Here is a 24,351-nt window from a genome sequence, read left to right as displayed (position 1 = left end):
CAGGCACAAAAAATGATGCAGTAGATGCAAATTTACTGACTTGCTAAGATGCTCATACTAAATTAACTGAAAAAAGTTATAAAATTTGGAGTAATCCCACTTGCATGAAAAAGGGAGAGGTACTCATTTGTGTAGTTTTACAGTTTTTAAAAGTGTTACAAGCCAGTCTTTGTGAGAGGCAGGCTTCACATCTACTGTTGGGGTAGACTACAAATTGGCATAGCATTTCTGAATGGTAATTTGGCCATGTGTATCCGAAGTCTTAAAAATATGTCGCACTTAGTCATTCCATTTCTAGTACCTTATTCTACAGAAGTAATCCCAACAGACACAGAGATGTATATACAACGTATTCACATTGTTTCTGATACTGAAAAGCAAACTGTGTAAATCTAATTGCAAAGAATTGATTAAACTATGGGACATCAATACAATGGAATACTCCATGATACATCATTAAGTGAAAAAAGCAGGAATATGAAATAGCAAGTATACTACAATTCTATTTTTGTAATCCCTAAGTGTACAAATATATTTAGAGGAAAAAAAAGACTGAAAGTGTCTGCACCAAAATGAATAGTGATTATGTCTGGGTATTAAGATTATAGGTAATTGTTCTCTTGTTACTCTGTATTTTCTATAAAGAATATATGCAACTCTTAGAGAAAGTTTAAAAGAAAAATAAAAGCTATCAGTAAAATCAGGCTTTAAAAAAATCCTATCACAACAGTATCATGCCAAAAGCTAAGCATATATCATACTAAAAATTCAATATTTTCAATTTTAGAAGTTACCTCCAAGCCACAAATCCTCACTAAGAGATGCTGCAAAAGCACATGCACCCAGGTCACCAATGAGCGTGTTGCAGTTCAGGGTGATGCGCCTCAAACCAGCCATAGAGTCAAGATCAGGTCTCCTGGAACAAAGACTCTAAGCCCAGGTTTTTTCATGCCTTCTGGTAGTCTGATACTTCAAAGATTTAACGGGATGAAATTAAGATGCTTGAATAAGGAAATAGGGTGTGCCTACCGAGTATGGCTTATTATGTCAGAGATTTACACACACACGTATCAAGCATATATGCCAGGAGAATCAACCTGAGAAATTAAACAGTCAGTTCTGGTTTACGAGTCCAGTGACCCAGATACTAGTCGGTCAGTGATTAGATTCCAGCCACTAGATGACCTGCTTTGGAACAGTTATCTAAATTGGACAACTCAATTACAGTTTATGAATTATTTTCCTTATCTTCTAAGTCAGGGAATTGGTTCTAAATTCTATCATTGCTGAGGCTCTAAATTTCATCATTCTGTCCTCCAATAGTCTCCAAATACCTAACTGGGCAACCCATAAGAAAACTTTTTAATATGCATCTAATTTTTTAACAAATTATATACACGAAGTTCTATACATATAATGTATGTACATTATAAACTACACAGGTAATTTTTAAATGATACAAAGCTAAATAGGTTCTAATATTTTCTTTTCCTAACTCCTAAGGCATTATTTTATTAATTTTTAAAAAATATTTATGTTTGTTTGGCTGTGTCGGATCTTTAGTTGCAGCATGCCGGATAGTTTAGTTGTGGCGTGTGGGCTCTTAGTTACAGCAGGCGCATGGGCTCTAGTTCCTTGAGCGGGGATCGAACCTGGGCCTCCTGCATTGGGAGTGCAGAGTCTTAACTGCTGGACCGCCAGGGAAGTCTCAGGAATTATTTTAAAAACTATATTTACAAAATGGATCTCACGTGCTACCTAGGGTAGGCACACAAACTTTAGAGGCCTGGACTATGCAGAGCCAGTTTGATGTGCCTTGGGAAAATAATGGTTTGACATTTAACCACAAATATTGTCTTAAAGACATTCAATTCTTTATATTCATAAAATAAATTTTGGTAACAGGGAACACTGACTTTAGATGGAAAAAGTCTTATTACATTCTTGAAAAAATAAAAGACTCAAAATGCCTTTGACACGCTAAGAGGAAAACCGTTAGTGTCATTTTCCTATTAACAATAGCTTATAAAAGCTCCAAGCAGAAATAACAGCAATCACTTACACAGTGCTTAGTATGTGCCAGGCACTATTTATACAAATGAGTTCATTTAAACCTCATAATGAGGCATAGATGTTAAGTGATTTGCCCATGGTCAAATGCTATGAAAAGGGAGAAAGGGAATTTGAACCTAGGCCATTTGGCTTCAGCACCCAAGTTCTTGAGTGTTTTTTACCCCAGGGGTTAATGGACTTGCCCTGTATAGGCTCAAAGAATTTTTCAAATCTAAATTTAAACATTTCCAGCTTTCTGGGCTTTACAGTTTCTGGTGCAACTACTCAACCCCACTGGCATAGGCTGTAAGCAGCCATAGCTACCATGTAAACAATGGATGTGACTATGTTCCAGAAAAACTTTCTTTACAAAACCAGGCAATGGGCTGGATCTGGCCCACAAGCCATAGTTTACCTCGACCTGATCTGCATCATCAAACTATTAAAAAGGTTTCATGTCAAATTATTAAATCACATTAGGCCTAAACACAGTAATTATAACCACTGTAAAGTTGTTAAGGCATTTTTTGTGTGTGTGTGGTATGCGGGCCTCTCACTGTTGTGGCTTCTCCCGTTGTGGAGCACAGGCTCCGGACGCACAGGCTCAGCGGCCATGGCTCATGGGCCCAGCCGCTCTGCGGCATGTGGGATCTTCCTGGACCGGGGCACGAACCCATATCCCCTGCATCGGCAGGCGCACTCTCAACCACTGCGCCACCAGGGAAGCCCTAAGGCATTATTTTTAAAACTGTATTTACAAACTGCTGATGTAGTGATTTTTGTTACTTTATAAACTACAGGAGCTAATAAACACTTGATTCATTTAAGTGTTGAAGACTATAACGGCATACTTTCTTCACAGTATCACAATCAATGTTTTCAGTAACTAAAAATACATAAAAGTGTTATTATGTATTATATATTAAATCTCTTATTTCTAAAATTAAGTGGACTATCTTTACTAAATGGTAGAATCCCAAAGTGAAAACTGGTCATATTCTTTCAACAAAAGGAAAGCTGCACTCACATGTATCAAAAGACAAAAATTGGGCTTCCCTGGTGGCGCAGTGGTTAGGGGTCCGCCTGCCGACGCAGGGGACGCAGGTTAGTGCCTCGGCCTGGGAGGGTCACGCATGCCATGGAGCTGCTGGGCCCGTGAGCCATCGCCACTGGGCCTGCGTGTCCGGAGCCTGTGCTCCGCGAAGGGAGAGGCCACAGCAGTGAGAAGCCCACGTACTGAAAAAAAAAAAAAAAAAAAGACAAAAATTAACTACCATCTGTATCAATATATTAATGTGCTTCAATCACACATGTTTTCTTGAAAGTTTAAACATAAAATCACCTCTAAGATCTTGGCCATGTGATCTCCTCCCTGCCATTTCAGAATACAGCCCATGAAGTCTACTATCTAAAGAGTGATAGAGTTCTTTACACATTGACAAATAAGTAAAAGAAAAACACACACACACACACACACACAATAATATGAAGAGCCTATACATGTCAATCTTGACTTATTTGCTTTTCTTGAGTGAATTGGAGGATTATAGCCACATTCTTAAAATCATTAACTACAATCTTCCCAAACAGGTAATTGACAAACCGATGCATTCTAAAACTTGTCAGTAACAAAGTGTTATTCCAGTTTACAGCAACAGTTTAATTCTTTTTAGATACTAAAACTGAATACACTGAATACTGCAAACTTTATTCCCAACCACTCAGTAAAGTACTACGTACCTTTTGAGACATAGGAAAAAAGAGAAAAATCTAAAAAGGATAAGACTTTTCCTATTTTCATTTCCAATGGTACATCCCAATCTTGATGAGCAATCAGCAATATAAACGTCAACTATAAACCCAGTATTTTTTTTTTTTTTTTTTTTTTTTTTTCGGTACGCGGGCCTCTCGCCGCTGTGGCCTCTCCCGTTGCGGAGCACAGGCTCCGGACGCGCAGGCTCAGCGGCCATGGCTCACGGGCCCAGCCGCTCCGCGGCACGCGGGATCCTCTCGGACCGGGGCACGAACCCGCGTCCCCTGCATCGGCAGGCGGACTCTCAACCACTGCACCACCAGGGAAGCCCAAACCCAGTATTTTATTAGCTGCTATGCAGTATACTAGAGCCATAGAAGAGAGAGGACCTCAAACCCTCTGTTCCCTCAAATTGAAAGGCAGGCTTCCTGACCTATCCAGACCACTACTGGACACAGGGAACACACACTAATGATTCAGGACCCCAACCAACAGTCACCTGCTTTGTGATAACTTCCATGACACACCCCCACTAACACCACTGAGCTTGCTGCTCCTATGGGACGTTACATATATTTCCTTTTTTAACACATACCACAGTGCATTATAATTATGATTGCAGATAGATGTTCTAAAAATTTTTAAGATAATGATGACTTTTTTGCTCTTTACATCTTGCTATTTTGCTTCCCATAATATTTCTTGCAGAGAAACCATAAAAATATAGACAAACACAAAAAACAGAAAATATCCAAAATATTTGGTTTGTGGCTTAACACAAAGTGAAGTAAAATTAGTTCTGACAGTATCCAGCATGACAAACTTTCATGGTAAAAATGAGAATGGACCAAGGTTTGAACAGGTACAGGAGACAGTCCAGGCATGAATGACACCAAGAAAAGGTAGACAGGAAGTAACATGGTGTGAAGGAAGTCACGAAAGCAGTCTGATGGGAAGAGACTTAAATAAGACTGAAACTCACTTTCTAAACCTCCATCTCCAATTGGACAATCCGCAGGACACAGGTGCACTAAAGTGGCCAATTTATTCAATCCCTTTAATGTGGAGAAAGAGTTTAAAATTTTACTGGTTTAGTTTGCCCCAAAAGCAACTATCAAATGTTGGCAGGACACAATGAAGGCTTATCTTTGTTAACATAGTTAAGTCTCTCTCTCTCACAACTAGCCCACTTAGCTCCAGGCTCCTTAGTGCAGCCAACGCACTTACACAGCGTGTAAGAGCTTTACACAACGGGAAGGTCACATCTTTATTTCTTATCGCAGGCACACGACTCCTGTAAACTTTATTTCTGTCAGAACTTAAAGCAAAATTATTGTAAAATGAGTGATTTAAACCATACATTTAATCATCATTAAAAAGCATTTAATGGGCTTCCCTAGTGACGCAGTGGTTTAGAGTCTGTCTGCCGATGCAGGGGATACGGGTTCGTGCCGCGGTCCGGGAAGATCCCACATGCCGCGGAGCGGCTGTGCCCGTGAGCCGTGGCCGCTGAGCCTGCGCGTCCCAAGCCTGTGCTCCGCAACGGGAGAGGCCACAACAGTGAGAGGCCCGCGTACCGCAAAATAAATAAATAAAAAGCATTTTTAAAAAGGCATCTGCTCTGTGCTAAGGATTAGAAACGACTCCTGGCCTTAAAGCCTTCATTAAGGAGGGACATGTGTAAACTCAAAATTTCAATCACATGAGATAAAAAAACCATAACCTTTATACACAGACGTTCCTTTGGAGGCAGAATGTTATGTCGAAGTGATGGCTTCATGATAACCCTGAAGTAGAATCGAGAAAGATGAGGCTATGCAGAGTTGGAGGACGAGGTGCATTAACTGCACAGGGAGCACCTGTGCAAAGACACTCAAGGCTGACACTTGCTGGGCACAGTAAATACTGCAGGTGGCGATGACTAAAGGCCACGGGTCCAATGTGAGAGGAGACAGAAATGAAACTAGAGATGCTGGCCGAAGCAAGCCTGGGAGAGAGCATGGCTTGTATCCCACAGGTGATGAGGCCTGGGGCTACGACTGGCTGAGTAAGGGTGCCTCCGCTGATTAGAAAAAGGCGTCCCACTGCTGAAGGACCAATTAGATAAAGGGAGTCATCACAAAAAGCTCCCCTTCCTCAGGGCCAATCAGGGCCAAAGAGCCCCATGAGGCTTGGCCGAGCACAGTGCAGACTACACGCCTCTGTGCAGAGCACAAGCTGGGCGGCTAGTATGCACTAACTCTGTGGGGGCAAGCCATTAGTAGCAGTATTTTAGGCATATCTTTTTATGTTAGTTAAAACTAACATAAAAATAGAAAGTTAAAAACTTTCTCATCTATTCTCCATATTACTAGCACCTTGTGGCTACTCCCACAGATGAAGCCCAGGGAAGCTTTATCATATTAATTCATCATGTAACAGATTAACTGAAAATGTGTTTTCCTCGAGCTTCCCTATTTTCTGTCTGGCAGTCAAGGCTTGCCTGATCATCTCTTCTCCCCTTACATTTAATTATGGCTTAATAGTGGCTTTGGTTCTCCTTTCAGCATGTGGTGTGTTCTAGCTTCCCTGAACATGGTGAGCAAAACCTGCCTCCCCACAGCACCTCTGGGACCCTCTGACAAGCCAGGTGCATGCCTGGCCCAAGACAAGATGCCTGGGCTTCCCTGCCGATACCTGAGCTGGGAAGGACATGGCTACTGGGCAGCACAAGACACGGGCTCTCCTCCTTCCAGCCTCTGGTGAGTGTAAGTTTGACTAGAATACAGTTTATCATTTTACCCCTGATTCCCTGTAGTTGACTGCTGGTCCATCACAACAGCATTATCCCCAGACTGCCAAGCCATTTTACCTTCCCATGGAACCTCACTGCAGATGCATTCTGCTCATCTCTAACATTCATCCTCTCTGGACGTGCTTTCAGAGCAATGTGGTTTGTTACATCCAGTCACAAGCTATGCCAACAACATAGGCTGTCTTATTTTAAGTGACATGTGGTCCCCGTTTCTTTTTTCTGCTCCCTTACTTATGGCTGTTAACAATGACTCTTTCTCCACTATTTTCATATCCCACTAGATTTCATATCACACACTAGTTGTGTGTCCTTGCTCTCTCACCTGAAGAGGATACCTCTTATTTCACCAAGAAAGGAAGGTTTCAGACACAAACAAACTTCCTTGTCTTCTTTCTGCTGACTCTGGCTGCCTTCCAATCCATGTTCCATGACGCAGACACCACCATATCCTCTTCAAATCCTTCTGTGACTTTCCATTGATGTTAGTATAAAGACAAACCTCCTCACAGTGGTCTAATATGTGGAGTCCCAGGCTGGCTTCCGGTGGAGAACTGTTGCCGTTCTGTAAGATAAGGAGCTTGCTTCAGAATGTAAATCATATGTCCACTAGATAGACTGTTTAGTTTAACAGGCAAGACTTTCTTGATGAAAGAAACAGTGTGTTGACTTGCATTCTAGAGCAAGCTTCTCTTCTTGTTGTGCACTGGCCCTCTGGGTGCGCTAGTCTGCAGGGCAGGGCATCCCCTGGGCAGGATGGAGCATGATCTCTGCAGCCTCGTCTTGCACATCCTTCCTTTCATTCTCAATCATCCAGCCCACAGTGGCCTCCTTTCAGGCCTGCATACTTACAACGGCACATTGCCCATGCTGCCCCTCTGCATGAAATGTCCTTCTGTTTCGTTTGCAACTGATTAATGCCTCCTCATCCTTGTCATCTCTTCTCATGTGTCACTTTGTCAAGAAAGTATCCCCTTACCTACTCAACTCATCACATCCCCCTACCGTAGCTCACATAACACCAGGTACCTCTCGCTTATAGCCTTCATCACATTTCACATCCAGTTTTAGATAGGTGTTTACCGTATGGTCCGTGAGGAAGAGATCATGACTGTTTTGCTTCCTCTTGATTCCCAGCGACTAGCACAGTTACTGACAACCTGTGTTAAATGGAGAAATGAATGTATCCAGTCAAGGACCAAGCCCTGACAGTTTTTCTTTATAGTGTCTCTGTCTCATACTCCTCCCGTCCATCTGTGTTGCTGCCGCCAACCGCGGCGGGTCCTCAAAGTGCAGCAACAATCGATGAGAAGGGGTAGGGAACTGAAAGCACCAAGGTATGGGATCAGAAGGGCACAAACAACTGATGGTTGCAAGGCAAAGTTAATAACAAAGCATAGCCATATATATACCCCTAAAGCAGGGACTTTGCATAGTCATTGTAAAGCAGAAACTTTGCATAACCTTTGTTCTGTGGAACTAGTCTTTCATCTTAGGCTTAGTCGCCACCATAACTGCATTAGCGGGTTTATCATCTCGGTTTAGTCGCCACCTTATCTGCATCAGCCGGTCTATCGCTTGTTCCACAAAGGCACCAATTTCCCCTCCAGGGTTGCTTTTCCTAGCTTTAGGGAACAACCAGGGACTCTCATTAACTGAGCAGGTCCCTGGAGCGATCTGGCCAAAGGCCATCTCCTTTTTTACGTTCATACCATAAAGTCCAGGATGCATACCAAGGAGAGTACAATCGGGCCCTGAGGCTTAGGAGGGTCTTAATGGCGCCTTCCTCAGAGGCCAATGCTCGCCACATGTTGCCATTACTCTGGTTTTACCATTTATTATTTTACACCTGGATTACGATGATTGCTTCAGAGAATAGCCTGTCTTCCTATCTTCCTCCCTACAACCTCTCTTACACCTCCCAATGTTCTTGGGTTATGCCTTTGCCCTCTTCCATACCATCCGTGGCACCCATTGTCAACACGATACAGCCAAACTCTTAAAATTGACATTCAAGACCCTCCATAATTTGGCTTTAATTTCAGTTTCTAGACTTAAAAAAATAACTAGATCTAATTATCTCTACATCTTTGCTCCCTTTCATATCTACCTATGACATTAATTTTTCTTTTCTAGTCAATCTATTTTACACTTCCTTCTCTGGGAAGACTTCAGTGAGAATCCAAGCAATTTCTGGATCCCTTCTCTCCCCTGAACTTGTAAACAGTTTAACAAGACATATGTGGAACTGCCATAAGGCATCTACATCTTATCTCCCTCTCTGGTATCTAACCTCCCTGAGATTGGGGGGTACATCTCTGTGTTCTGTGCAGTTCTCAGCACAGTACTGTACACATAGTAAATATTTGGTAAATGAACGAATAAGTGAATGAGTCACATGAGAAGGGTATTCTCTCATTCTTTCTCTCTTTTTCCACTTTCAAGTTTCCTTAGTTAGTTTCCTTAGACAACAGGTTTCTTTGTAGCTACACAGTGTCCAGGTTCACAAAATGTCACAAATAGCTGCTAAGAGCATCCCTCCACCGCTTTAGAATAGCTTGCTCTCCCTCTCAAGTGGAAAGAGCAGGATTCAATATTTATTCAGTGCCTTTGTTCACTTGGCACTTAGAGGCACTAGGAGCATTAGTGCTCTACACCCAGGGAAATGACTGTTTTGTTTGTAATTTTCCTTTGTGAAAAACAGCTAGCCATGAAGATGTTTTGTTCCAATTTTCCATCCTTTTAGATTGATAAAAAACATTTTAACTATGTAGAAACAGAAAATGAATAGAGAGAACTTTGCATTACATTTAATAAAAGTTTAGGGAGATCTTTGTGGTACATTAGTGAAGTTATTTGGGGAAACTTTAGCCATGTACATTGTGTTGGAGAGGCACCAAGAATTCAAGAATTCTCAAAGTTTGAGTACACAGTTGCCTTACATGTAGGCATGGTGGTAGCCACGTACATAACAGTGATTTGGAGGATGTTGCTGTAGTGGCTCACTTTTAGACTTCTAGATGGCGGGTAAAGCTCCATGTTTTGGGTCAGTTTGAGGTCTGTCTCACACATCTTACTGTGGAGCCCAACTGTGAGGCTGCAGCTCCCAGGCCCTGTCTTCTCACGAAGTTCACTGAAACATAAGAGGTGAGCCCAAACACACAAGCCCACTTAAGGTCTCTGAGACTCATTTAAGGCCATCATGTCTGCCCTTGGAATCCTTGGAACCCCCTGGCCTCAGGATACAGCTTCTGTAGTCCATGGCAACCTGCCGAGAGGGGGCGGGGCTGCAGGAGGGTGAAGAACCGCCTTCACTGAGGGTGTGGGTGTGGCCACGTCTGCTGTGACTGAACAAAGGGCAGGGGAGCAGGGGGTCCAGGGCAGGGCTCTCAGAGCCCAGCAGGCCCAGGCAGGCGGCACAAGCATCTAGGCCCAGGCCAAAGAGCGCCGTCTTGGTCTGCGTGGCAGGCCGGCCTCTCACCTTGCCACTCAGGCCGCCCTCCTACTTGAAGTGTGTGTGGAACGTGTCCGTGGAGTACACCTTGCTGCCCAGGTAGCCATAGGACTGGGCGTTGTAGCTTCCTGCCAGGTGGCTGAAGGCCTCAGAAAAGTAGGTCCCTGGGACACACGCGGAGAGGCTCCTGCTGGGCCCCCTGGCCGCTCAGTGCCCCTGCCCCAGAGTGGGGGGGCCTCAAAGCAGCCCTGTCTGAGTCCCCTGCCACTAGAGGGAGTATTGGCCCAACTCTTCTAGATACTGGGACCTTGCAAGCAATTCAGTGGAGGGACACAAATAAATCTTTGCCGACTTTCCGCTGAAGCACACGAGGGTTCACTCCTAAACCTCTTACAAGGTCAGCTGCTGAGGCTCTGAGGGATGAGTCAGGGCTTGCCCTCCACCATGGGGAGATCGCTGGTTAAAGCGCTCACGAGGAAGTGAACCGCGTGTCCGCACCAATACGCACGGGCAAACCTCGTCGAAGCGTTCCGTCCGGGGTAGGAAGCCCTCTCCTGCCTATTCCAGGCTCTCCAGAAAGCATGTGCAGATATGTCCACCCCACCCTTGGACTCTGTGGGCCACAGCTGGAGGGAACAGCCCAGGAACAGAGGCAGGAAGAGGCCAATGGTCAGCATGCCTCGGCCGGAGCCCATCAGACTGTCCTCCTTCACACACCACCAGACGATCCTCTTGACCTGGGCAGTAGACGCCAACCGACCGCTAAGGTGGGCCTGGCGCGTGCTTGGCTACCTGGCGTGGCTGAGACCCTCAGGATCTCCTGGCAGAGGTGGGCATTCTCCTGGGCTGGGTCTGTGGACGCCTGCGTGTGCAGGGCCTGGTCCACCTTGGCCAGGACGATCTGGTGCAGGTTGAAGAGGCCTGGGGGGCGGGAAGAAGGAGACAGGGGACTGGCACCTTGTCCAAGCCACGCTTTCCGGCCAGGGGGTCTGGGAGCCCCCGTCCCTTCGCTCGGTCCAGCCGCACCTGGGTTGGCCTGCCAGGACTTGATGAGATTGTCCAGCAGCTCCTGGGGGAAGGTGCTGCCCGTGCCCCACTGAGACTGGCAGCAGCGCCAGGGCCTCACAGGTCGCAGTGCTCCCAGCCCTAGAGCCTTCCCTCTGGTTCTCATCACCGGCTGTCACCAGACTTTCATGCAATGTTGCTTTCTTTTCTCTTGCCTTTTTTTACATCCCTCAGACATGCAAAGGGGTGAAGCCCTGACACTCGCTGCCACGTGGATGTACCCTGAGAACACGATGCTCAGCGAGAGAAGTCCGACACAAGGACACACAGGGTGTGACCCCACTGAGGGGAAATGTCCAGAACAGGTAGATCCGCAGAGTCAGAGAGTGGGTTTCTGGTTGTCAGGGGCTGGCGAGGGGATGGAGTGATAGCTAAGGGCATGAGGGACATTTTTGGGGTGATGGAAATGGTCCAAAACAGGGCAGTAGTGATGGCTGCCCAGCTCAGGAAACTGTCCCCGCGCTCCTCGGTGCAGCCTGTGAGAGCATCGCTCTCAGGACAGAGGACTGACTGCAGGAAGACTGAAGGAGCAGTGGGTCCTGGGCCCAGACGCTCAGCTGCACCCCCCCCCCCCCCGGTGGGGAAGCCACTGGGACTTGCTGAGCCTCCACCGAGACTGGCAGCAGCCCCAGCACCTCATCTGGTGCACCGCCCCCAGACCCAGAGCCTTCCCTGTGGTTCTCATCACCAGCTGTCAGCAGACTTGCAGGCAACGTTCCTTTCTTTATTGTCTTTTTAAAAGGCAACTCTTGAGTACATGTATTTAACATGCAGGGAGCCAGCCCTGATTCCTTGATCTGGGTCTTCCAGCCTCCAGGCCTTGAGGACATCCATTTCCGATGTTTAGGGGCCCAGTGCCTGGGGTTTGATGATGGAAGCTGACACCAAGGGCGTCGCCACATGCGGTGTGACATCAGCGAATGAATTCCATGGCTAGGAACTGCCTGAGGACCACGCGTGAACGGTCCCTTCCCGGCCCCTGCCTGCAGCCCCTCGCCTGGGAGCAGAGCTGGTGCATCGCGAGCCCGAAGTCGTGGAAGTAGGTCTCCAGCTCATCATGCTGCAGTAGGGAGGGCACGTTGAGCGTAGGCTTGGTGAAGTTGGCCACCATGGCTGTGATGGCAACCTGGCAGCTCCCATTCTGCTACAGGCAGCCTGGCTGCAGGCCGAAGCAGGCCATGTGCCCGGACTTCCCTTCCCTGGGGAAGGACACAGATGAGGCCCTGCTTCCACAGAGGAGACCCAGCCCAAGGCCGACAGGTTCCTGCATGCACGTACTGAGGATAGAGATCCAGGTAGAACTTGCTGATGGATGACCGTGCCCGAGGCTGCTTCCCAGACTGTAGAGCCTCTTGTCTTCATGACACATGTTGGCGCCCTCCTCCAGTTCGAAAGTCAGCCCCAGCAGCTCCCGGGAGATGCCCAGCAAACCGCGCGTGACCACGTGCATGGGGAAAAACTCATTGAGCAGGTACTGGTCCACACGGTAGCGTGTTTCCTCCCCCCTGGTTCATGTAATAGTGCAGGTCCCAGGCGTTGATGGGGCCGTCAAAGTGCAGGCACCACCTCTGGCACTCGGCCTTCTTTAGCTCCAGGATCAGGGCTGCTCCTGCTCCCCAAGGGGCTTCAGCTTCTGGGCCAGCTCATCTGCAGGCAGAGTGGAGAGGCTCGGCTATGTCCCTGGGGAGGCACCCCAGCCACACCCCACCCCGCACCCCATGAGGCAGAATGAAGGGTCCGGGATCCTGGATCAAGGGGGTGGGTCCTGTGATTGGCAGGTGGCGTAGGGGCAAGAAGGGGCCTTGCTGGGTCTAAGGGGCTGTGCCGACTCAATGGTGGCTCCCAGTGGCTTCGGGCCAACTGCTGTCGGGCAGTTGGGCCGGCCCGAGCTGTGCCTGGTCTGTGCCTAGCACCGCGTGTGCAGGCAGGGGGGATGCACAACGGACGGCCGACTCCGGGCCCTGAAGCCTCCAGGGCCACGTCCCTGTGAACAAGTTACCCGAGTTACCCGAGGCCTCCGTTCCCCTGCCGGGGCGGACTGGCCGCCAGGATGGCGGTAAGGCGCAAGCGCCAGCGAAGCTGGGCCTCAACAGGCAGGCCGCGGCCCCCACAGCCAACTACGGCCATACCACCCTAAACGCACCCGATCTCGTCTGATCTCAGAAGCTAAGCAGAGTCGGGCCTGGTTAGTACTTGGATGGGAGACCATCTGGGAATACCGGGTACCTTAGGCTTTTTGCCTCCCGCCACGCCTTCTTCTTTACTCGCCCGCTGCCGATGCCGCCTCCGCGCCAGACGGGCACCACTGCAGACCCCAGCTCTTCCGGCCCCTTCCACCACTGCGCGCTGGTGGGGGGCACTCCCCGCCGGCCTGACCGGTCAGGCAGCCAGAAAGCGTCCCTGGAGGGCAGCCGCACCCGAGCCGATCCCAGGGTGACTGGCCCGAACCCAGAGTCTGCTGCAGGCCCAGTTACCGACCTGGCTTCCCCCACTAGCGCCCAACTGCAGTGCAGCCACCTGTCTGCTGTTCTGTCTCTCCACAGCTCCCTCCGGGAAAAGCCCCCTGTCCACCGTTTGGCCACGGAGGGGGACGGGAGCGGAATTGGGGGCTGGGGACACTTACCCGGGACTGCAGGCCACTAGGGGCGGGCTCCTGTGCTCGGCGGTTATCGTGAGGACAAGGGTGGCCTTGCTAATGGGCCGTGCGGACTCAATGGTGGCTCCCAGAAGCCTCGGGCCAGCTGCTGCGGGACAGGAGGGCCGACCTGGCTGCGCCCGGGCAGCATCTAGCTCAGCGTGGACGGGCAGGGGGGTGGCTCAAGGGACCGCTGTTCCCAGGCCCTAAAGCTTCAGGAGCCACGTCCCTGTGAGCATCGAGTGGGATCTGGGGCGGGACGCCAAGTGCTGAAGGGCCTGGAAGGTGCAGCCCGCCCTGGGCTGCGAGGTCGCCCACCACTCCTCCACCCCCTGGTCCCCGAGGCCTCCTGTCTCCTGCCTTGGCTGGCGGTAGGGCCCTGCCAGAGAGGGCTGGCCAGCTGGCTAGCAGAACCTTGGAAGCTCCAGCAAAGCTGAGCCACAATAGTCACCCGGCGAGCCCCCTGCCGTGTTCAGCCATACGACCCTGAACGCGCTGGATATCGGAACGTATGCAGGGTCGGGCCTCGTTAGTACTTGGATGGAAGACGGCCTGGGAATACTGGCTGTTGTAGGCTTTTTCCCTCCGGCTCCGCCTTCTGCTTTAGTCTCCCGCTGTACTGGTCCCAGGGGTCACCACTGCAGGCCCCACAGCCTCCGGCCGCTCCAAAAACAGCTCATCAAAAGGGGCGCTCCCGGCCATCCATGTGGCAAGAAGATATCCCTGGAAGTCAGGCGCACCCCATCCGATCCGGGGGTGGCTGGCCCGGACCCAGACTGCGCCGCAGGCCCGCGGGCCGTCCGTGCGGCCCGCGAGCCGCTCGGCCCGCACTTGGCCGCCGCCAGCGGCGGCCAGCCGGCTCCGGCGCAGCCACTTGTCTGCCGGTGTGTCTGTGCACGGCTGCCTGCGGGACAAGCCCTCCCTCCGCCGTTGCGCCACGGCCGGGGGCGGGAGAGGCATCGGGGGCCAGGGCCGCCGCCCCCGCGCCTTGCCGGCCACCAGGGTCGGGGTCCCGTGCTCGGCGGCTGGCCGTGCTACGGCGCCAAGGGGCCTTGCCGACTCCACGGTGGCTCCCAGTGGCTTCGGGCCAACTGCTGTCGGGCCGGATGGATGGCCAGCCCGGGCTGCGGTGGGGCTGCGCCTAGCGCCGCGTGGGCGGGGCAGGGGGGTGGGGGTGGGGAATGCACAACGGACCGCCGGCCCCGGGCCCTGAAGCCTCCGGGGCCTCGTTCCTGGGGGCGACGTGCGGGATGGGGGGCGGGGCGCCAAGCGCCGAAGGGTTTGCTGGGTTCCCGCCCGGCCTGGGCCGGGAGGTCGCCCACACCCCACCCGCCCCTCCTCCACCCCGCGGTACCCGAGGCCTGCATCCCCCCGGCTGGGCGGGCGGCGGGGCCCTGCCGGGGCGGACGGGCCGTCGGGCTGTCGGGGAGGCGCCGGCGCCGGCGAAGCGGCTCCTCAAGAGGCAGCCCGCGGCCCTCGCCCCCGTCTACGGCCATACCACCCTGAACGCGCCCGATCTCGTCTGATCTCGGAAGCTAAGCAGGGTCGGGCCTGGTTAGTACTTGGATGGGAGACCGCCTGGGAATACCGGGTGCTGTAGGCTTTTTGCCTCCCGCCCCGCCTGCCTTCCCTTTTAGTAGCCCGCGGCCGAGGCCGCCTCCGCGCCACGCCCCCACGCCCCCCGCACCCCTCGCCCAACCACACCTCCCACCCCCCACCCCCCACCTCCCACCCCCCACCCCCTGCCTCCACCCCTTTCCCCGCGCCGCCCACCCCCGCCCGCACGTCCGGGCGCCTCTGCAGGCCCCGTCTCCTCCGGCCCCTCCCACCACAGCGCGCTCTGGAGGGGGCACTGCCCGCCCCCCTGGCCGGCCAGGCGGCCAGAAAGGCGGCCCCGGTGGCCGGCGGCCCACGTGACGCTCCGGGGGTGGCTGGCCCGGACCCAGACTGCGCCGCAGGCCCGCGGGCCGTCCGTGCGGCCCGCGAGCCGCTCGGCCCGCACTTGGCCGCCGCCAGCGGCGGCCAGCCGGCTCCGGCGCAGCCACCTGTCTGCCGGTGTGTCTGTGCACGGCTGCCTGCGGGACAAGCCCTCCCTCCGCCGTTGCGCCACGGCCGGGGGCGGGAGAGGCATCGGGGGCCAGGGCCGCCGCCCCCGCGCCTTGCCGGCCACCAGGGTCGGGGTCCCGTGCTCGGCGGCTGGCCGTGCTACGGCGCCAAGGGGCCTTGCCGACTCCACGGTGGCTCCCAGTGGCTTCGGGCCAACTGCTGTCGGGCCGGATGGATGGCCAGCCCGGGCTGCGGTGGGGCTGCGCCTAGCGCCGCGTGGGCGGGGCAGGGGGGTGGGGGTGGGGAATGCACAACGGACCGCCGGCCCCGGGCCCTGAAGCCTCCGGGGCCTCGTTCCTGGGGGCGACGTGCGGGATGGGGGGCGGGGCGCCAAGCGCCGAAGGGTTTGCTGGGTTCCCGCCCGGCCTGGGCCGGGAGGTCGCCCACACCCCACCCGCCCCTCCTCCACCCCGCGGTACCCGAGGCCTGCATCCCCCCGGCTGGGCGGGCGGCGGGGCCCTGCCGGGGCGGACGGGCCGTCGGGCTGTCGGGGAGGCGCCGGCGCCGGCGAAGCGGCTCCTCAAGAGGCAGCCCGCGGCCCTCGCCCCCGTCTACGGCCATACCACCCTGAACGCGCCCGATCTCGTCTGATCTCGGAAGCTAAGCAGGGTCGGGCCTGGTTAGTACTTGGATGGGAGACCGCCTGGGAATACCGGGTGCTGTAGGCTTTTTGCCTCCCGCCCCGCCTGCCTTCCCTTTTAGTAGCCCGCGGCCGAGGCCGCCTCCGCGCCACGCCCCCACGCCCCCCGCACCCCTCGCCCAACCCCACCCCACCCCCCACCCCCCACCCCCTGCCTCCACCCCTTTCCCCGCGCCGCCCACCCCCGCCCGCACGTCCGGGCGCCTCTGCAGGCCCCGTCTCCTCCGGCCCCTCCCACCACAGCGCGCTCTGGAGGGGGCACTGCCCGCCCCCCTGGCCGGCCAGGCGGCCAGAAAGGCGGCCCCGGTGGCCGGCGGCCCACGTGACGCTCCGGGGGTGGCTGGCCCGGACCCAGACTGCGCCGCAGGCCCGCGGGCCGTCCGTGCGGCCCGCGAGCCGCTCGGCCCGCACTTGGCCGCCGCCAGCGGCGGCCAGCCGGCTCCGGCGCAGCCACCTGTCTGCCGGTGTGTCTGTGCACGGCTGCCTGCGGGACAAGCCCTCCCTCCGCCGTTGCGCCACGGCCGGGGGCGGGAGAGGCATCGGGGGCCAGGGCCGCCGCCCCCGCGCCTTGCCGGCCACCAGGGTCGGGGTCCCGTGCTCGGCGGCTGGCCGTGCTACGGCGCCAAGGGGCCTTGCCGACTCCACGGTGGCTCCCAGTGGCTTCGGGCCAACTGCTGTCGGGCCGGATGGATGGCCAGCCCGGGCTGCGGTGGGGCTGCGCCTAGCGCCGCGTGGGCGGGGCAGGGGGGTGGGGGTGGGGAATGCACAACGGACCGCCGGCCCCGGGCCCTGAAGCCTCCGGGGCCTCGTTCCTGGGGGCGACGTGCGGGATGGGGGGCGGGGCGCCAAGCGCCGAAGGGTTTGCTGGGTTCCCGCCCGGCCTGGGCCGGGAGGTCGCCCACACCCCACCCGCCCCTCCTCCACCCCGCGGTACCCGAGGCCTGCATCCCCCCGGCTGGGCGGGCGGCGGGGCCCTGCCGGGGCGGACGGGCCGTCGGGCTGTCGGGGAGGCGCCGGCGCCGGCGAAGCGACTCCTCAAGAGGCAGCCCGCGGCCCTCGCCCCCGTCTACGGCCATACCACCCTGAACGCGCCCGATCTCGTCTGATCTCGGAAGCTAAGCAGGGTCGGGCCTGGTTAGTACTTGGATGGGAGACCGCCTGGGAATACCGGGTGCTGTAGGCTTTTTGCCTCCCGCCCCGCCTGCCTTCCCTTTTAGTAGCCCGCGGCCGAGGCCGCCTCCGCGCCACGCCCCCACGCCCCCCGCACCCCTCGCCCAACCCCACCCCACCCCCCACGCCCTGCCTCCACCCCTTTCCCCGCGCCGCCCACCCCCGCCCGCACGTCCGGGCGCCTCTGCAGGCCCCGTCTCCTCCGGCCCCTCCCACCACAGCGCGCTCTGGAGGGGGCACTGCCCGCCCCCCTGGCCGGCCAGGCGGCCAGAAAGGCGGCCCCGGTGGCCGGCGGCCCACGTGACGCTCCGGGGGTGGCTGGCCCGGACCCAGACTGCGCCGCAGGCCCGCGGGCCGTCCGTGCGGCCCGCGAGCCGCTCGGCCCGCACTTGGCCGCCGCCAGCGGCGGCCAGCCGGCTCCGGCGCAGCCACCTGTCTGCCGGTGTGTCTGTGCACGGCTGCCTGCGGGACAAGCCCTCCCTCCGCCGTTGCGCCACGGCCGGGGGCGGGAGAGGCATCGGGGGCCAGGGCCGCCGCCCCCGCGCCTTGCCGGCCACCAGGGTCGGGGTCCCGTGCTCGGCGGCTGGCCGTGCTACGGCGCCAAGGGGCCTTGCCGACTCCACGGTGGCTCCCAGTGGCTTCGGGCCAACTGCTGTCGGGCCGGATGGATGGCCAGCCCGGGCTGCGGTGGGGCTGCGCCTAGCGCCGCGTGGGCGGGGCAGGGGGGTGGGGGTGGGGAATGCACAACGGACCGCCGGCCCCGGGCCCTGAAGCCTCCGGGGCCTCGTTCCTGGGGGCGACGTGCGGGATGGGGGGCGGGGCGCCAAGCGCCGAAGGGTTTGCTGGGTTCCCGCCCGGCCTGGGCCGGGAGGTCGCCCACACCCCACCCGCCCCTCCTCCACCCCGCGGTACCCGAGGCCTGCATCCCCCCGGCTGGGCGGGCGGCGGGGCCCTGCCGGGGCGGACGGGCCGTCGGGCTGTCGGGGAGGCGCCGGCGCCGGCGAAGCGGCTCCTCAAGAGGCAGCCCGCGGCCCTCGCCCCCGTCTACGGCCATACCACCCTGAACGCGCCCGATCTCGTCTGATCTCGGAAGCTAAGCAGGGTCGGGCCTGGTTAGTACTTGGATGGGAGACCGCCTGGGAATACCGGGTGCTGTAGGCTTTTTGCCTCCCGCCCCGCCTGCCTTCCCTTTTAGTAGCCCGCGGCCGAGGCCGCCTCCGCGCCACGCCCCCACGCCCCCCGCACCCCTCGCCCAACCCCACCCCACCCCCCACCCCCTGCCTCCACCCCTTTCCCCGCGCCGCCCACCCCCGCCCGCACGTCCGGGCGCCTCTGCAGGCCCCGTCTCCTCCGGCCCCTCCCACCACAGCGCGCTCTGGAGGGGGCACTGCCCGCCCCCCTGGCCGGCCAGGCGGCCAGAAAGGCGGCCCCGGTGGCCGGCGGCCCACGTGACGCTCCGGGGGTGGCTGGCCCGGACCCAGACTGCGCCGCAGGCCCGCGGGCCGTCCGTGCGGCCCGCGAGCCGCTCGGCCCGCACTTGGCCGCCGCCAGCGGCGGCCAGCCGGCTCCGGCGCAGCCACCTGTCTGCCGGTGTGTCTGTGCACGGCTGCCTGCGGGACAAGCCCTCCCTCCGCCGTTGCGCCACGGCCGGGGGCGGGAGAGGCATCGGGGGCCAGGGCCGCCGCCCCCGCGCCTTGCCGGCCACCAGGGTCGGGGTCCCGTGCTCGGCGGCTGGCCGTGCTACGGCGCCAAGGGGCCTTGCCGACTCCACGGTGGCTCCCAGTGGCTTCGGGCCAACTGCTGTCGGGCCGAATGGATGGCCAGCCCGGGCTGCGGTGGGGCTGCGCCTAGCGCCGCGTGGGCGGGGCAGGGGGGTGGGGGTGGGGAATGCACAACGGACCGCCGGCCCCGGGCCCTGAAGCCTCCGGGGCCTCGTTCCTGGGGGCGACGTGCGGGATGGGGGGCGGGGCGCCAAGCGCCGAAGGGTTTGCTGGGTTCCCGCCCGGCCTGGGCCGGGAGGTCGCCCACACCCCACCCGCCCCTCCTCCACCCCGCGGTACCCGAGGCCTGCATCCCCCCGGCTGGGCGGGCGGCGGGGCCCTGCCGGGGCGGACGGGCCGTCGGGCTGTCGGGGAGGCGCCGGCGCCGGCGAAGCGGCTCCTCAAGAGGCAGCCCGCGGCCCTCGCCCCCGTCTACGGCCATACCACCCTGAACGCGCCCGATCTCGTCTGATCTCGGAAGCTAAGCAGGGTCGGGCCTGGTTAGTACTTGGATGGGAGACCGCCTGGGAATACCGGGTGCTGTAGGCTTTTTGCCTCCCGCCCCGCCTGCCTTCCCTTTTAGTAGCCCGCGGCCGAGGCCGCCTCCGCGCCACGCCCCCACGCCCCCCGCACCCCTCGCCCAACCCCACCCCACCCCCCACCCCCTGCCTCCACCCCTTTCCCCGCGCCGCCCACCCCCGCCCGCACGTCCGGGCGCCTCTGCAGGCCCCGTCTCCTCCGGCCCCTCCCACCACAGCGCGCTCTGGAGGGGGCACTGCCCGCCCCCCTGGCCGGCCAGGCGGCCAGAAAGGCGGCCCCGGTGGCCGGCGGCCCACGTGACGCTCCGGGGGTGGCTGGCCCGGACCCAGACTGCGCCGCAGGCCCGCGGGCCGTCCGTGCGGCCCGCGAGCCGCTCGGCCCGCACTTGGCCGCCGCCAGCGGCGGCCAGCCGGCTCCGGCGCAGCCACCTGTCTGCCGGTGTGTCTGTGCACGGCTGCCTGCGGGACAAGTCCTCCCTCCGCCGTTGCGCCACGGCCGGGGGCGGGAGAGGCATCGGGGGCCAGGGCCGCCGCCCCCGCGCCTTGCCGGCCACCAGGGTCGGGGTCCCGTGCTCGGCGGCTGGCCGTGCTACGGCGCCAAGGGGCCTTGCCGACTCCACGGTGGCTCCCAGTGGCTTCGGGCCAACTGCTGTCGGGCCGGATGGATGGCCAGCCCGGGCTGCGGTGGGGCTGCGCCTAGCGCCGCGTGGGCGGGGCAGGGGGGTGGGGGTGGGGAATGCACAACGGACCGCCGGCCCCGGGCCCTGAAGCCTCCGGGGCCTCGTTCCTGGGGGCGACGTGCGGGATGGGGGGCGGGGCGCCAAGCGCCGAAGGGTTTGCTGGGTTCCCGCCCGGCCTGGGCCGGGAGGTCGCCCACACCCCACCCGCCCCTCCTCCACCCCGCGGTACCCGAGGCCTGCATCCCCCCGGCTGGGCGGGCGGCGGGGCCCTGCCGGGGCGGACGGGCCGTCGGGCTGTCGGGGAGGCGCCGGCGCCGGCGAAGCGGCTCCTCAAGAGGCAGCCCGCGGCCCTCGCCCCCGTCTACGGCCATACCACCCTGAACGCGCCCGATCTCGTCTGATCTCGGAAGCTAAGCAGGGTCGGGCCTGGTTAGTACTTGGATGGGAGACCGCCTGGGAATACCGGGTGCTGTAGGCTTTTTGCCTCCCGCCCCGCCTGCCTTCCCTTTTAGTAGCCCGCGGCCGAGGCCGCCTCCGCGCCACGCCCCCACGCCCCCCGCACCCCTCGCCCAACCCCACCCCACCCCCTGCCTCCACCCCTTTCCCCGCGCCGCCCACCCCCGCCCGCACGTCCGGGCGCCTCTGCAGGCCCCGTCTCCTCCGGCCCCTCCCACCACAGCGCGCTCTGGAGGGGGCACTGCCCGCCCCCCTGGCCGGCCAGGCGGCCAGAAAGGCGGCCCCGGTGGCCGGCGGCCCACGTGACGCTCCGGGGGTGGCTGGCCCGGACCCAGACTGCGCCGCAGGCCCGCGGGCCGTCCGTGCGGCCCGCGAGCCGCTCGGCCCGCACTTGGCCGCCGCCAGCGGCGGCCAGCCGGCTCCGGCGCAGCCACCTGTCTGCCGGTGTGTCTGTGCACGGCTGCCTGCGGGACAAGCCCTCCCTCCGCCGTTGCGCCACGGCCGGGGGCGGGAGAGGCATCGGGGGCCAGGGCCGCCGCCCCCGCGCCTTGCCGGCCACCAGGGTCGGGGTCCCGTGCTCGGCGGCTGGCCGTGCTACGGCGCCAAGGGGCCTTGCCGACTCCACGGTGGCTCCCAGTGGCTTCGGGCCAACTGCTGTCGGGCCGGATGGATGGCCAGCCCGGGCTGCGGTGGGGCTGCGCCTAGCGCCGCGTGGGCGGGGCAGGGGGGTGGGGGTGGGGAATGCACAACGGACCGCCGGCCCCGGGCCCTGAAGCCTCCGGGGCCTCGTTCCTGGGGGCGACGTGCGGGATGGGGGGCGGGGCGCCAAGCGCCGAAGGGTTTGCTGGGTTCCCGCCCGGCCTGGGCCGGGAGGTCGCCCACACCCCACCCGCCCCTCCTCCACCCCGCGGTACCCGAGGCCTGCATCCCCCCGGCTGGGCGGGCGGCGGGGCCCTGCCGGGGCGGACGGGCCGTCGGGCTGTCGGGGAGGCGCCGGCGCCGGCGAAGCGGCTCCTCAAGAGGCAGCCCGCGGCCCTCGCCCCCGTCTACGGCCATACCACCCTGAACGCGCCCGATCTCGTCTGATCTCGGAAGCTAAGCAGGGTCGGGCCTGGTTAGTACTTGGATGGGAGACCGCCTGGGAATACCGGGTGCTGTAGGCTTTTTGCCTCCCGCCCCGCCTGCCTTCCCTTTTAGTAGCCCGCGGCCGAGGCCGCCTCCGCGCCACGCCCCCACGCCCCCCGCACCCCTCGCCCAACCCCACCCCACCCCCCACCCCCTGCCTCCACCCCTTTCCCCGCGCCGCCCACCCCCGCCCGCACGTCCGGGCGCCTCTGCAGGCCCCGTCTCCTCCGGCCCCTCCCACCACAGCGCGCTCTGGAGGGGGCACTGCCCGCCCCCCTGGCCGGCCAGGCGGCCAGAAAGGCGGCCCCGGTGGCCGGCGGCCCACGTGACGCTCCGGGGGTGGCTGGCCCGGACCCAGACTGCGCCGCAGGCCCGCGGGCCGTCCGTGCGGCCCGCGAGCCGCTCGGCCCGCACTTGGCCGCCGCCAGCGGCGGCCAGCCGGCTCCGGCGCAGCCACCTGTCTGCCGGTGTGTCTGTGCACGGCTGCCTGCGGGACAAGCCCTCCCTCCGCCGTTGCGCCACGGCCGGGGGCGGGAGAGGCATCGGGGGCCAGGGCCGCCGCCCCCGCGCCTTGCCGGCCACCAGGGTCGGGGTCCCGTGCTCGGCGGCTGGCCGTGCTACGGCGCCAAGGGGCCTTGCCGACTCCACGGTGGCTCCCAGTGGCTTCGGGCCAACTGCTGTCGGGCCGAATGGATGGCCAGCCCGGGCTGCGGTGGGGCTGCGCCTAGCGCCGCGTGGGCGGGGCAGGGGGGTGGGGGTGGGGAATGCACAACGGACCGCCGGCCCCGGGCCCTGAAGCCTCCGGGGCCTCGTTCCTGGGGGCGACGTGCGGGATGGGGGGCGGGGCGCCAAGCGCCGAAGGGTTTGCTGGGTTCCCGCCCGGCCTGGGCCGGGAGGTCGCCCACACCCCACCCGCCCCTCCTCCACCCCGCGGTACCCGAGGCCTGCATCCCCCCGGCTGGGCGGGCGGCGGGGCCCTGCCGGGGCGGACGGGCCGTCGGGCTGTCGGGGAGGCGCCGGCGCCGGCGAAGCGGCTCCTCAAGAGGCAGCCCGCGGCCCTCGCCCCCGTCTACGGCCATACCACCCTGAACGCGCCCGATCTCGTCTGATCTCGGAAGCTAAGCAGGGTCGGGCCTGGTTAGTACTTGGATGGGAGACCGCCTGGGAATACCGGGTGCTGTAGGCTTTTTGCCTCCCGCCCCGCCTGCCTTCCCTTTTAGTAGCCCGCGGCCGAGGCCGCCTCCGCGCCACGCCCCCACGCCCCCCGCACCCCTCGCCCAACCCCACCCCACCCCCCACCCCCTGCCTCCACCCCTTTCCCCGCGCCGCCCACCCCCGCCCGCACGTCCGGGCGCCTCTGCAGGCCCCGTCTCCTCCGGCCCCTCCCACCACAGCGCGCTCTGGAGGGGGCACTGCCCGCCCCCCTGGCCGGCCAGGCGGCCAGAAAGGCGGCCCCGGTGGCCGGCGGCCCACGTGACGCTCCGGGGGTGGCTGGCCCGGACCCAGACTGCGCCGCAGGCCCGCGGGCCGTCCGTGCGGCCCGCGAGCCGCTCGGCCCGCACTTGGCCGCCGCCAGCGGCGGCCAGCCGGCTCCGGCGCAGCCACCTGTCTGCCGGTGTGTCTGTGCACGGCTGCCTGCGGGACAAGCCCTCCCTCCGCCGTTGCGCCACGGCCGGGGGCGGGAGAGGCATCGGGGGCCAGGGCCGCCGCCCCCGCGCCTTGCCGGCCACCAGGGTCGGGGTCCCGTGCTCGGCGGCTGGCCGTGCTACGGCGCCAAGGGGCCTTGCCGACTCCACGGTGGCTCCCAGTGGCTTCGGGCCAACTGCTGTCGGGCCGAATGGATGGCCAGCCCGGGCTGCGGTGGGGCTGCGCCTAGCGCCGCGTGGGCGGGGCAGGGGGGTGGGGGTGGGGAATGCACAACGGACCGCCGGCCCCGGGCCCTGAAGCCTCCGGGGCCTCGTTCCTGGGGGCGACGTGCGGGATGGGGGGCGGGGCGCCAAGCGCCGAAGGGTTTGCTGGGTTCCCGCCCGGCCTGGGCCGGGAGGTCGCCCACACCCCACCCGCCCCTCCTCCACCCCGCGGTACCCGAGGCCTGCATCCCCCCGGCTGGGCGGGCGGCGGGGCC

At 60.5% G+C, this 24,351-nt stretch overlaps 8 non-coding genes and 3 pseudogenes across 8 annotated transcripts; 9 read left to right on the top strand and 2 right to left on the bottom strand.

Annotated features, from left to right (window-relative positions):
- LOC131765780 (uncharacterized) overlaps positions 1 to 9,635 on the bottom strand; it is an 84,110-nt pseudogene extending 74,475 nt beyond the window's left edge.
- Positions 9,636 to 9,783: 148 nt separating this feature from the next.
- LOC131765779 (thimet oligopeptidase-like) lies at positions 9,784 to 14,452 on the bottom strand (annotated as a pseudogene).
- On the top strand, positions 13,231 to 13,349 carry LOC131766120 (5S ribosomal RNA; annotated as a pseudogene).
- Positions 14,453 to 15,234: 782 nt separating the features above from the next.
- On the top strand, positions 15,235 to 15,353 carry LOC131766116 (5S ribosomal RNA). Its single transcript, XR_009338417.1, has one exon. It is a non-coding gene; the product is annotated as a 5S ribosomal RNA (ribosomal RNA).
- A 1,052-nt stretch (positions 15,354 to 16,405) lies between these two features.
- LOC131766115 (5S ribosomal RNA) lies at positions 16,406 to 16,524 on the top strand. Its single transcript, XR_009338416.1, has one exon. It is a non-coding gene; the product is annotated as a 5S ribosomal RNA (ribosomal RNA).
- A 1,036-nt stretch (positions 16,525 to 17,560) lies between these two features.
- LOC131766114 (5S ribosomal RNA) lies at positions 17,561 to 17,679 on the top strand. The gene has a single exon (XR_009338415.1). It is a non-coding gene; the product is annotated as a 5S ribosomal RNA (ribosomal RNA).
- Positions 17,680 to 18,708: 1,029 nt separating this feature from the next.
- LOC131766113 (5S ribosomal RNA) lies at positions 18,709 to 18,827 on the top strand. The gene has a single exon (XR_009338414.1). It is a non-coding gene; the product is annotated as a 5S ribosomal RNA (ribosomal RNA).
- A 1,029-nt stretch (positions 18,828 to 19,856) lies between these two features.
- LOC131766112 (5S ribosomal RNA) lies at positions 19,857 to 19,975 on the top strand. The gene has a single exon (XR_009338413.1). It is a non-coding gene; the product is annotated as a 5S ribosomal RNA (ribosomal RNA).
- Positions 19,976 to 21,004: 1,029 nt separating this feature from the next.
- LOC131766111 (5S ribosomal RNA) lies at positions 21,005 to 21,123 on the top strand. The gene has a single exon (XR_009338412.1). It is a non-coding gene; the product is annotated as a 5S ribosomal RNA (ribosomal RNA).
- Positions 21,124 to 22,145: 1,022 nt separating this feature from the next.
- Positions 22,146 to 22,264, top strand: LOC131766110 (5S ribosomal RNA). Its single transcript, XR_009338411.1, has one exon. It is a non-coding gene; the product is annotated as a 5S ribosomal RNA (ribosomal RNA).
- Positions 22,265 to 23,293: 1,029 nt separating this feature from the next.
- LOC131766109 (5S ribosomal RNA) lies at positions 23,294 to 23,412 on the top strand. Its single transcript, XR_009338410.1, has one exon. It is a non-coding gene; the product is annotated as a 5S ribosomal RNA (ribosomal RNA).
- The last annotated feature ends 939 nt before the right edge of the window (positions 23,413 to 24,351 follow it).

Source organism: Kogia breviceps, chromosome 11, assembly GCF_026419965.1.
Source record: "Kogia breviceps isolate mKogBre1 chromosome 11, mKogBre1 haplotype 1, whole genome shotgun sequence".
Classification (NCBI taxonomy): Eukaryota; Metazoa; Chordata; class Mammalia; order Artiodactyla; family Physeteridae; genus Kogia; species Kogia breviceps.
The sequence above is the reverse complement of the archived record's forward strand: the minus strand, read 5'-3'. Positions and strand labels throughout refer to the sequence as shown.